The sequence below is a fragment of the Diplotaxodon limnothrissa genome, linkage group LG11, assembly GCF_057381915.1.
Source record: "Diplotaxodon limnothrissa isolate DT_005_m linkage group LG11, D_limnothrissa_male_GT1.1, whole genome shotgun sequence".
In the NCBI taxonomy this organism is placed as follows: Eukaryota; Metazoa; Chordata; class Actinopteri; order Cichliformes; family Cichlidae; genus Diplotaxodon; species Diplotaxodon limnothrissa.
Genome location: NC_140606.1, coordinates 38,269,625 through 38,280,906, shown reverse-complemented (window position 1 = coordinate 38,280,906; position 11,282 = coordinate 38,269,625). Strand labels below are relative to the sequence as shown.

General features: G+C 43.5%; 1 pseudogene; it reads right to left on the bottom strand.

Annotated features, from left to right (window-relative positions):
• Nucleotides 1-5,807: 5,807 nt before the first annotated feature.
• LOC146623565 (uncharacterized) lies at nucleotides 5,808-10,529 on the bottom strand (annotated as a pseudogene).
• Between the last annotated feature and the right edge of the window lie 753 nt (nucleotides 10,530-11,282).

Sequence of the window (11,282 nt, the reverse complement as noted above, 5' to 3'; positions counted from 1 at the left end):
CACTTTCAATGGAGCAGCGGTAGAAGACGGTCAGCAGCTCCTTCTTCAGGTCCATTTTTCTGAGGATTCTCAGAAAGTGGAGACGCTGTTGGGCCTTCTTTAAGACCGCAGAGGTGTTAGAGCTCCATTGGAGGTCTGTGTCTATGTGCACACCCAGAAACTTGAAACTGGAGATTTCAAACAAGCGGGAAGAAAATGTCCAAATACACAACAGGCCAAACATGTCACTGAGATCAATGGAGACAAGTTTGACAGTTGTGTGTCTTTGCTGATGAGATACATCACTGGGAAAGAATGAAATTCAATCATCCTGTGCTGGTTAGAAATCAGTCACTGTGTCTTTATCAGGTTATAACGCTTTCTCTCTACACTGTCAATAATCAGTCTCAGTGATTGATTAATGAGGAGCTTCTGTTAATGTGTGAAAACTGTGTTTCAGGTGAGGGAGAAGCTGGTGGAGCAAGGAGTCACTGAGGAGGTGAAGCTGAGGTGGAGGACGCAGCCTGATGGGAAGGTTTTCCACAGAGAGGAGGAGACAGCCGCTTACAGTGAGAAGGAAGACTGTGGCGGTTTAGTCTGCACACCAGGAAGTGACATCATCTGCTTTTACACTCAGCTCTCTCTTCATAATAAATATTATAAAATGTATTTAAACCAATTTATTATTGTTTTTTTAACATCTCCACATGTAACTGAGTTACATGTTTAAATGGAGCCTCGTTTGCTCTCACTCTGGTCATTTTCTTGCATAAACAAAAACACAGTGAGGACTGAAATATGATCATCTTTATTTGGAAGAGAAGCATCCAGTCTGCTGAACTGGAAACAGTTAAAATCATCCACATAATAAACATCTGCTCCTAAATCCTCTCTCAGAAAAGCTTCGTACATCATGTAAAGCCAGACGTAGGCTGAAAGTGTTCATTCAGGTTTATTTGTTTAAAGATATCAGGAGTATTTTCTTAATGCAAAAATCGGCCTTATTCAAATTCATCTGAGAAGCAAACTCAAACTGACCTCCATCAACCACCACATGGTGAGTGAGCTGTGAAACCATGAAGCCAGACTGAGGTCATAAACAGTAAACATTGCTCATGTATTCATCCTCTCTGACTTTCTTCTGCAGTTTTAGTCTGTAAGTGTAATAAAGCTTTTCTCACAGCATCAAACCTTGAACACGTCTGCTGCATCAGGTCTCAGGTTTGTGTCTTCATTTGAATGTGAAGCAGAGTTTTGCATGCGATCACTGTGTTTGCATGGCTGCGTCACCGCCTCAGTGATATCTGAGTGAAGCTGTAACCATTATAATTCTGGAAAGGGCGGAAAAGCTCAACTGCTCACACACCAGCAGATATCTTTCATTCAAAATGTCATTTTAAACATATCCAACACATATATTTAGTAATAGTTCCTCACTGTTTGTTAAAACTGCAAATGTAACAGTTGGATTCAGCAGTTATTGTGAAAATGTAAACCACATGATCAGCAATGATGTGCAAATCAATGAAATGAAATCCAGCTGTGCTGGAGCAGAGATTTAATTTCATTTAAGATTTACTTTCCAATTAAATCTATGATTACTTCAAAAACAGTTGGAAAGCAGCACTTTAGGGTTCAATACCCACTAGGGCCAGGTGTTACCTTTCTGCCCTTCCTCTGTGGTGGTTAGCCTTTGGTGAAATCATTCAGGGGTTTGACAAGTTTTGGCCAGTCCTTCACAAACCGTCGATAGTACCCTACAAAGCCTAGAAAAGACTTGAGCTCACTGAGTGTCTGGGGTCATGGCCAGGTTCTGAGAGCTCTGAGCTTCTCGGGATCAGTCTCTACAACTTTGCTAGAAACAATGTGTCTCAAGTATCGCACTGAACTTTGGGAAAAGGAGCACTTTTGGGGAGAAAGGTTCAACCCATATTCTCCCACTTGCTGAATGACATGTAGAAGCCTGGTTTCACGTTCCTGCAAAGAACTAGAGAACACAATGATGTTGTAACCCAGTGAGTTTACACGACTCAGTAATGCAATACAACATTGTTATTGTTAATTGTGATTCATCATTATTCTGTTAATCACTGAGTTGAGCTAAAGTAAATCAATAATAACAGATAAATAATATAAATATGAAATAAAACCCCAAAGAGTTTATTTAACACCCCTACTGGTTAGGAAGGAACAAGCCCCGCCTTCCCCGGCTCTGCACCGTCACATGTGCTCAGACACAGAAGCTGTGTCCCAAAACGTCGGCCGCATCCTTCGGAGGACCCGGCCTTCGCGGTCTACGTGGGCCGGGTCCTTCGAAGACCGAGAAGGCCGGAAGTGCGAGGCCGTGAAATGGGACGGTCCAGCCTTCAGATTAGCGTCAGCGCTGTGTGGGTGGAGTTTAATAAACTCGGCCGTCTGCTCCTTGCTATCTAAAATATAACAGGACACTGGAGTAAACTCTCGACTGTCTCACACTTCTGTTTAATCAGTTTTCTGTTTTAGATTAGATTAGATTAGATTAGATAGAACTTTATTAATCCCTCGGGTGGGTTCCTCTGGGAAATTCGATTTCCAAAAAAGCACAGCACCGACAGAAGTTACAGAGTTACAGAATATTATATATATATATATATATATATATATAATACACACACACACACACACATATATATATATATATATATATAAATACAGAGACAATATAAATAAAATATACGAAGGGGATAAATAGAATAAATAGGAATAAAAATAAAAATAAAAATAAAAATACAAGTGAATTGCACATTTCAAGTATTGAGTCTATTGCACCGTTGACTATTAACAAAGGTATTGCACAGTGAGGTGAAGAGGCACTACAGCTTAGTTGTTCCCCCCTCCTTTGTCCCCCTGTCTCCCCTCCCTCTCCCCTCCAGGGAGGAGTTAAACAGTCTGATGGCGTGTGGGACAAAGGAGTTTTTAAGTCTGTTAGTTCTTGTCTTGGGGAGAAGCAACCTGTCACTGAACAGACTCTTCTGGTTGTTTATGGCCGTGTGCAGAGGATGCCCAGCATTGTTCATAATGTCCATCAGTTTCTTTAGTGTCCTTTTCTCTGCCACTGTCACCAGAGTGTCCAGCTTCATGCCGACCACAGAGCTAGCCCTCCTGATCAGTTTCTCCAGCCTGGATGAGTCCTTCTTTGCTGTGCTGCTCCCCCAGCACACCACAGCATAGAAAAGTACTCCAGCAACCACCGACTGGTAAAACATCCTCAGGAGCTTCCTGCAGATGTTAAAAGACCTCAGCCTCCTGAGGAAGTACAGTCGGCTTTGGGCTTTTTTATACAGGTGCTCTGTGTTGCATGACCAGTCCAGTTTGTTGTCCACCCACAGCCCGAGGTACTTGTACTTGTTGACCACCTCCACCTCCTCCCCCTCTATCTGAACCGGCAGTGGACCTGCTCTAGACCTCCCGAAGTCCACAACCAGTTCCTTAGTCTTTGAGGTGTTGAGTTGCAGGTGGTTTGTGTGACTCCATGCGACAAAGTTCCTCACCAGACTTCTGTACTCCTCTTCCTGATCATCCCAGATACACCCCATGATGGCTGTGTCGTCTGCAAACTTCTGAATGTGGCATAATTCAGAGTTGTAGCAGAAGTCAGAGGTGTACAGGGTGAAGAGAAGAGGGGACAGCACAGTTCCCTGTGGTGCTCCTGTGCTGCTGACCACAGTGTCAGACGTGATGTCCTTCAGCCTGACGTACTGTGGTCTGTCGGTGAGGTAGTCGGAGATCCAAGCCACCAGGCAGGGGTCCACCTCCATCCTGTTCAGTTTTTCCTGAAGCATACAGGGCCGGATGGTATTAAAGGCACTGGAAAAGTCAAGAAACAGGATCCTGACCGTGCCTTTTCCCCCATCCAGGTGTGAGTGGGCTCTGTGTAGGAGGTACAGGATGGCATCCTCCACTCCGACACCCGCTGACGTTTATTCAGCTGTGTGAAAATCCCGGAGGAACCAACCTGATGGATTAATAAAGTTTTATTTAATCTAATAATCTAATAACTTTGATCTCAGCCAAACGATTTACTCCGGAACAAATAAAACACAGAAAAAAGGAAAACAATTACATTTTTAAATTCTCCGAGTGACTTCAATATCATGTTTAACCTGAGTAGTGACAGAGTGGCGGTCTGAAAACGATGAAGCCGGGAGTCCGCTGCTCTCGCCGGCTGGAGTGACCATTGAACCCCCCGGCTTGCTATCGAGCTGGTGGGTAACAGACGTCTCCGAAAACGTCGGCGCACTTTTGCAAATATGCGATGTCTTGATAAACCGAGCAGATATTTGAAGTTTACAAAGCTACTTTCTCGCCTGAAAATATGCTAAAAGTTTATTTTGTGACCCAGAAAGATTAATAAGAGTAATTTTAAAACTTAGTAGCAGCCGCTATTGTTGGAAACTGAAATTTGGCTGGGCCGCGCTACGAATTCTGGGATATGTGAGAAGGAAGACTGTGGGTCGGTTTAGTCTGCACACCAGGAAGTGACATCATCTGCTTTTACACTCAGCTCTCTCTTCATAATAAATATTATAAAATGTATTTAAACCAATTTATTATTGTTTTTTTAACATCTCCACATGTAACTGAGTTACATGTTTAAATGGAGCCTCGTTTGCTCTCACTCTGGTCATTTTCTTGCATAAACAAAAACACAGTGAGGACTGAAATATGATCATCTTTATTTGGAAGAGAAGCATCCAGTCTGCTGAACTGGAAACAGTTAAAATCATCCACATAATAAACATCTGCTCCTAAATCCTCTCTCAGAAAAGCTTCGTACATCATGTAAAGCCAGACGTAGGCTGAAAGTGTTCATTCAGGTTTATTTGTTTAAAGATATCAGGAGTATTTTCTTAATGCAAAAATCGGCCTTATTCAAATTCATCTGAGAAGCAAACTCAAACTGACCTCCATCAACCACCACATGGTGAGTGAGCTGTGAAACCATGAAGCCAGACTGAGGTCATAAACAGTAAACATTGCTCATGTATTCATCCTCTCTGACTTTCTTCTGCAGTTTTAGTCTGTAAGTGTAATAAAGCTTTTCTCACAGCATCAAACCTTGAACACGTCTGCTGCATCAGGTCTCAGGTTTGTGTCTTCATTTGAATGTGAAGCAGAGTTTTGCATGCGATCACTGTGTTTGCATGGCTGCGTCACCGCCTCAGTGATATCTGAGTGAAGCTGTAACCATTATAATTCTGGAAAGGGCGGAAAAGCTCAACTGCTCACACACCAGCGGATATCTTTCATTCAAAATGTCATTTTAAACATATCCAACACATATATTTAGTAATAGTTCCTCACTGTTTGTTAAAACTGCAAATGTAACAGTTGGATTCAGCAGTTATTGTGAAAATGTAAACCACATGATCAGCAATGATGTGCAAATCAATGAAATGAAATCCAGCTGTGCTGGAGCAGAGATTTAATTTCATTTAAGATTTACTTTCCAATTAAATCTATGATTACTTCAAAAACAGTTGGAAAGCAGCACTTTAGGGTTCAATACCCACTAGGGCCAGGTGTTACCTTTCTGCCCTTCCTCTGTGGTGGTTAGCCTTTGGTGAAATCATTCAGGGGTTTGACAGGTTTTGGTCAGTCCTTCACAAACCGTCGATAGTACCCTACAAAGCCTAGAAAAGACTTGAGCTCACTGAGTGTCTGGGGTCATGGCCAGGTTCTGAGAGCTCTGAGCTTCTCGGGATCAGTCTCTACAACTTTGCTAGAAACAATGTGTCTCAAGTATCGCACTGAACTTTGGGAAAAGGAGCACTTTTGGGGAGAAAGGTTCAACCCATATTCTCCCACTTGCTGAATGACATGTAGAAGCCTGGTTTCACGTTCCTGCAAAGAACTAGAGAACACAATGATGTTGTAACCCAGTGAGTTTACACGACTCAGTAATGCAATACAACATTGTTATTGTTAATTGTGATTCCTCATTATTCTGTTAATCACTGAGTTGAGCTAAAGTAAATCAATAATAACAGATAAATAATATAAATATGAAATAAAACCCCAAAGAGTTTATTTAACACCCCTACTGGTTAGGAAGGAACAAGCCCCGCCTTCCCCGGCTCTGCACCGTCACATGTGCTCAGACACAGAAGCTGTGTCCCAAAACGTCGGCCGCATCCTTCGGAGGACCCGGCCTTCGCGGTCTACGTGGGCCGGGTCCTTCGAAGACCGAGAAGGCCGGAAGTGCGAGGCCGTGAAATGGGACGGTCCAGCCTTCAGATTAGCGTCAGCGCTGTCTCGGTGGAGTTTAATAAACTCGGCCGTCTGCTCCTTGCTATCTAAAATATAACAGGACACTGGAGTAAACTCTCGACTGTCTCACACTTCTGTTTAATCAGTTTTCTGTTTTAGATTAGATTAGATTAGATTAGATAGAACTTTATTAATCCCTCGGGTGGGTTCCTCTGGGAAATTCGATTTCCAAAAAAGCACAGCACCGACAGAAGTTACAGAGTTACAGAATATTATATATATATATATATATATATAATACACACACACACACACACATATATATATATATATGTGTGTGTGTGTGTGTGTGTATTATATATATATATATATATATATATAAATACAGAGACAATATAAATAAAATATACGAAGGGGATAAATAGAATAAATAGGAATAAAAATAAAAATAAAAATAAAAATACAAGTGAATTGCACATTTCGAGTATTGAGTCTATTGCACTGTTGACTATTTACAAAAAGTATTGTACAGTGAGGTGAAGAGGCACTACAGCTTAGTTGTTCCCCCCTCCTTTGTCCTCCTGTTTCCCCTCCCTCTCCCCTCCAGAGAGGAGTTAAACAGTCTGATGGCGTGTGGGACAAAGGAGTTTTTAAGTCTGTTAGTTCTTGTCTTGGGGAGAAGCAACCTGTCACTGAACAGACTCTTCTGGTTGTTTATGGCCGTGTGCAGAGGATGCCCAGCATTGTCCATAATGTCCATCAGTTTCTTTAGTGTCCTTTTCTCTGCCACTGTCACCAGAGTGTCCAGCTTCATGCCGACCACAGAGCTAGCCCTCCTGATCAGTTTCTCCAGCCTGGATGAGTCCTTCTTTGCTGTGCTGCTCCCCCAGCACACCACAGCATAGAAAAGTACTCCAGCAACCACCGACTGGTAAAACATCCTCAGGAGCTTCCTGCAGATGTTAAAAGACCTCAGCCTCCTGAGGAAGTACAGTCGGCTTTGGGCTTTTTTATACAGGTGCTCTGTGTTGCATGACCAGTCCAGTTTATTGTCCACCCACAGCCCGAGGTACTTGTACTTGTTGACCACCTCCACCTCCTCCCCCTCTATCTGAACCGGCAGTGGACCTGCTCTAGACCTCCCGAAGTCCACAACCAGTTCCTTAGTCTTTGAGGTGTTGAGTTGCAGGTGGTTTGTGTGACTCCATGCGACAAAGTTCCTCACCAGACTTCTGTACTCCTCTTCCTGATCATCCCAGATACACCCCATGATGGCTGTGTCGTCTGCAAACTTCTGAATATGGCATAATTCAGAGTTGTAGCAGAAGTCAGAGGTGTACAGGGTGAAGAGAAGAGGGGACAGCACAGTTCCCTGTGGTGCTCCTGTGCTGCTGACCACAGTGTCAGACGTGATGTCCTTCAGCCTGACGTACTGTGGTCTGTCGGTGAGGTAGTCGGAGATCCAAGCCACCAGGCAGGGGTCCACCTCCATCCTGTTCAGTTTTTCTTGAAGCATACAGGGCCGGATGGTATTAAAGGCACTGGAAAAGTCAAGAAACAGGATCCTGACCGTGCCTTTCCCCCATCCAGGTGTGAGTGGGCTCTGTGTAGGAGGTACAGGATGGCATCCTCCACTCCGACACCCGCTGACGTTTATTCAGCTGTGTGAAAATCCCGGAGGAACCAACCTGATGGATTAATAAAGTTTTATTTAATCTAATAATCTAATAACTTTGATCTCAGCCAAACGATTTACTCCGGAACAAATAAAACACAGAAAAAAGGAAAGTTCTCCGAGTGACTTCAATATCATGTTTAACCTGAGTAGTGACAGAGTGGCGGTCTGAAAACGATGAAGCCGGGAGTCCGCTGCTCTCGCCGGCTGGAGTGACCATTGAACCCCCCGGCTTGCTATCGAGCTGGTGGGTAACAGACGTCTCCGAAAACGTCGGCGCACTTTTGCAAATATGCGATGTCTTGATAAACCGAGCAGATATTTGAAGTTTACAAAGCTACTTTCTCGCCTGGAAATATGCTAAAAGTTTATTTTGTGACCCAGAAAGATTAATAAGAGTAATTTTAAAACTTAGTAGCAGCCGCTATTGTTGGAAACTGAAATTTGGCTGGGCCGCGCTACGAATTCTGGGATATGGTGGACCATGAAGGACACACAGAAACAGTTCATAACTTCAACTCATTCATGTCACCTAAAAGGTAAACCTGTTTCTCCATCACAGCTCTGATGATTCAGTAAGGACATCTGCTGGTTTCATCTTCATGTTTCCCTCTCACCACACATCCAACCGACATCATGACCAGCAGCTTTACAGCTGTGGCTCCAGCAAACATCAGATCGATCAGTTTCATGACTGAAAGAGCAAAAGGAGAGGGAGGGGAGAGGATGAAAGAAGAAGAGGCAGCTGTGCAGCAAAGACAGAATAACTCCAGCTTTGTGTCTTTTTCATTGTAGCGCGTAATATTACATAATATAATAATTTCTCTGAATACGAGACAATTCCGTTTTTTACGGGATGTTTCCCACTTCCCACTCTAATAATTAACCTTATGAACAAAATAAAGTTCAACATCAGTAACATAGCACCACCCAGCTGTATAGAAACTCCGTCATGCTAGCTACTACGCAGTACGAAAAAGTCAGCATAACGAAAATAAACTCCACCTAAACTTGGTTCATATCTGACCCAGAGAGACTGCAGGTCGTAACTTCTTACCTGAAGTTCAGTTCACCTGACACTCGGACCGGCGGCCGCCTCGGGTCTCTCCTCCTGCCTCCCCTTTCCCTCCTCCACCTGCTGGCCTCCACCACTTGCTAATGTTACTGAATCTGTGGAAGCTCCGCGATGCCACCACACGAAGTAACGAGTAACGAGCCTATCTAAATCCCAGTAACGAGTAACGTGTTCCTGATTTTGGCATAATAACTAGTTACCGTGCTCGTTACCACAATAATAACGTAGTTACTGTAACGTTACTTAATAACGCGTTAGTCCCAACACTGTTAATGAGTCGCAGCAATGCAAAGAAACACTGAATCATTTTAACCAACATCAAAGCTGTCACAGAAATAAGAATATATCCACGTGTTTGAATAAAAATAGACTGGGTGTTTTCTCACAGCTGAAACTAAAGCAAGAAGCAAAAGGAAGCTGAAACGGTGCCTCCAAACACACTGACAGAACTTTGTGGGCTTGATTTAAGACTCCCTGATTGCAAACGGATCAATAACAGGCTGCACTTGTGTTAGACTCAATTTTAACCACCTAAACTTTTAACATCATGCAGCTGTTTGATGGAGAAGAAAATCTGAGAGAAACTGATCACACCAACCTGCCTCTGCCTCCACCTGCAGGCTGTGCGGCTCAGAGACAGTCTCCATGTTGGTCTTCAGAGCACAGGTGTAGCTCCCAGAGTCCTCTGCAGTCAGGATGAGAGGGAGGGAGGGGTCAGTGTCTGAGAGGGCGTGGCCATCTTTGAACCACGTGACCTCCAGTTGGTGGAAAGTGCAGACTGAAGCGCAGAGCAGTGTGACGGTTTCACCTCTGCTCAACTTTTTATCATCACTGGAGCTGATTATTCTCATTTTAGACGTGTTCATTAGTTTTAATAAACAGTCGTTAATATTAAAGATTAATATTTGTGTCAGAACCAGGATATTTTTCTCTCACCATCAACTCTGACAGTCACTCCTGTCTGGTTAGTAAAACGTCCTTCACGATGATCAGCTTCCATCCTGAAGCGAAAGCTTGCGTTGTCTCCCTGCTGAACATCTCTGATCTGTAAAGTTTGTCTTCTTGTCTCCCAGATATTGATAACGAGGATCGATGTTTGCTGAGTCACTGTCACACACAGACGGAGTGTTAGTTAGCAGTACCGGTGGTTCTGACACCAGAGGACTCTGACGATCTTTGGTGGAACTTCTGTTTGATTCACTTTGAAAGACTTCAGAGGTGTGAAGGTGCAGCGGAGGGTGGCAGTGGATCCTCTGACAGCACAGGTAGACCTGAGAGGATAGATCACAGTTTGACCCACAGCACCTAAAGAAGAGCAAACACAGAGCTGAGATCCGAACACAGTGACTCAGTTCACAGACAGAAAATACAGACTGCTGTGTGTGAAGCTCTAAAACAAAGTTTCCGAAACGTAAAGAAGTCGGGCAGCCAGGAAGAAAGGTTTGACGTGAAAACACAAGCAGCTACAATAAGACACATAAAAATGTTAAACACGTCTTACCTGCCAGCAGGAACAGGAGCCCACAGACTGTTTTTGTCCCAAACTGCCATCCTTACGTTTTAATGAGCCGACTGAATGACGACTTCTTTAAACGTGTGGTCAGCAGTGCTGATGAAGACACTGACTGACACACTGGGTTTGATTTCTTTGCGATCAGCTCTGAACCTCATTTTCTTTTACCTCTTAATAGAAAACATTGAAATTTCCTATTTGTCGCAACATTTCATCAAAATGACCAAACAGTGGAAAAATGCTGCTGATGTGCCTCTCACCTCCCCCTCTCCAATCTGCTGTTTTTCACTGTAAACATCAGATTTAATGCTTCTGTTGAGCTCTGGTGAAAAACCACGCTGAACATCAGCATCACAGTATAACAGTCTGTGAAAGGATCTGTGGTACCCTGGATGTTTGACCTGCTTTCTGATCTTTCATTGGACAAAGCTTGAAAAGTGCATGTTTGTTATCATGTGTGATGTGCTCTTATTTTTAACCTACATGTGATACGTGGACCATCCTCGACTCTTTCCATCATCAGACTGTGAACACTGATGATGCTTTCCTGGGAATGTCTGCTGGATCCTCAGCTCGCCCTGTTAGCTGAAACACCGGGTTGTGACATGTGGGAGTCAGGATGTGATAGCTGTCAGTTGGTTGCCAACAGGCTGCAATCGTTCTTCTAATTTCGTCACTCCGGCTTTTGCCATGTTTGATTTATGCAACAGGTTTTTTTTGTTGCACATATTTCTTTCTTTTCTACGTCAACGTCACGCGATTCAATTCAGCTTTATTTACATAGCGCAAAA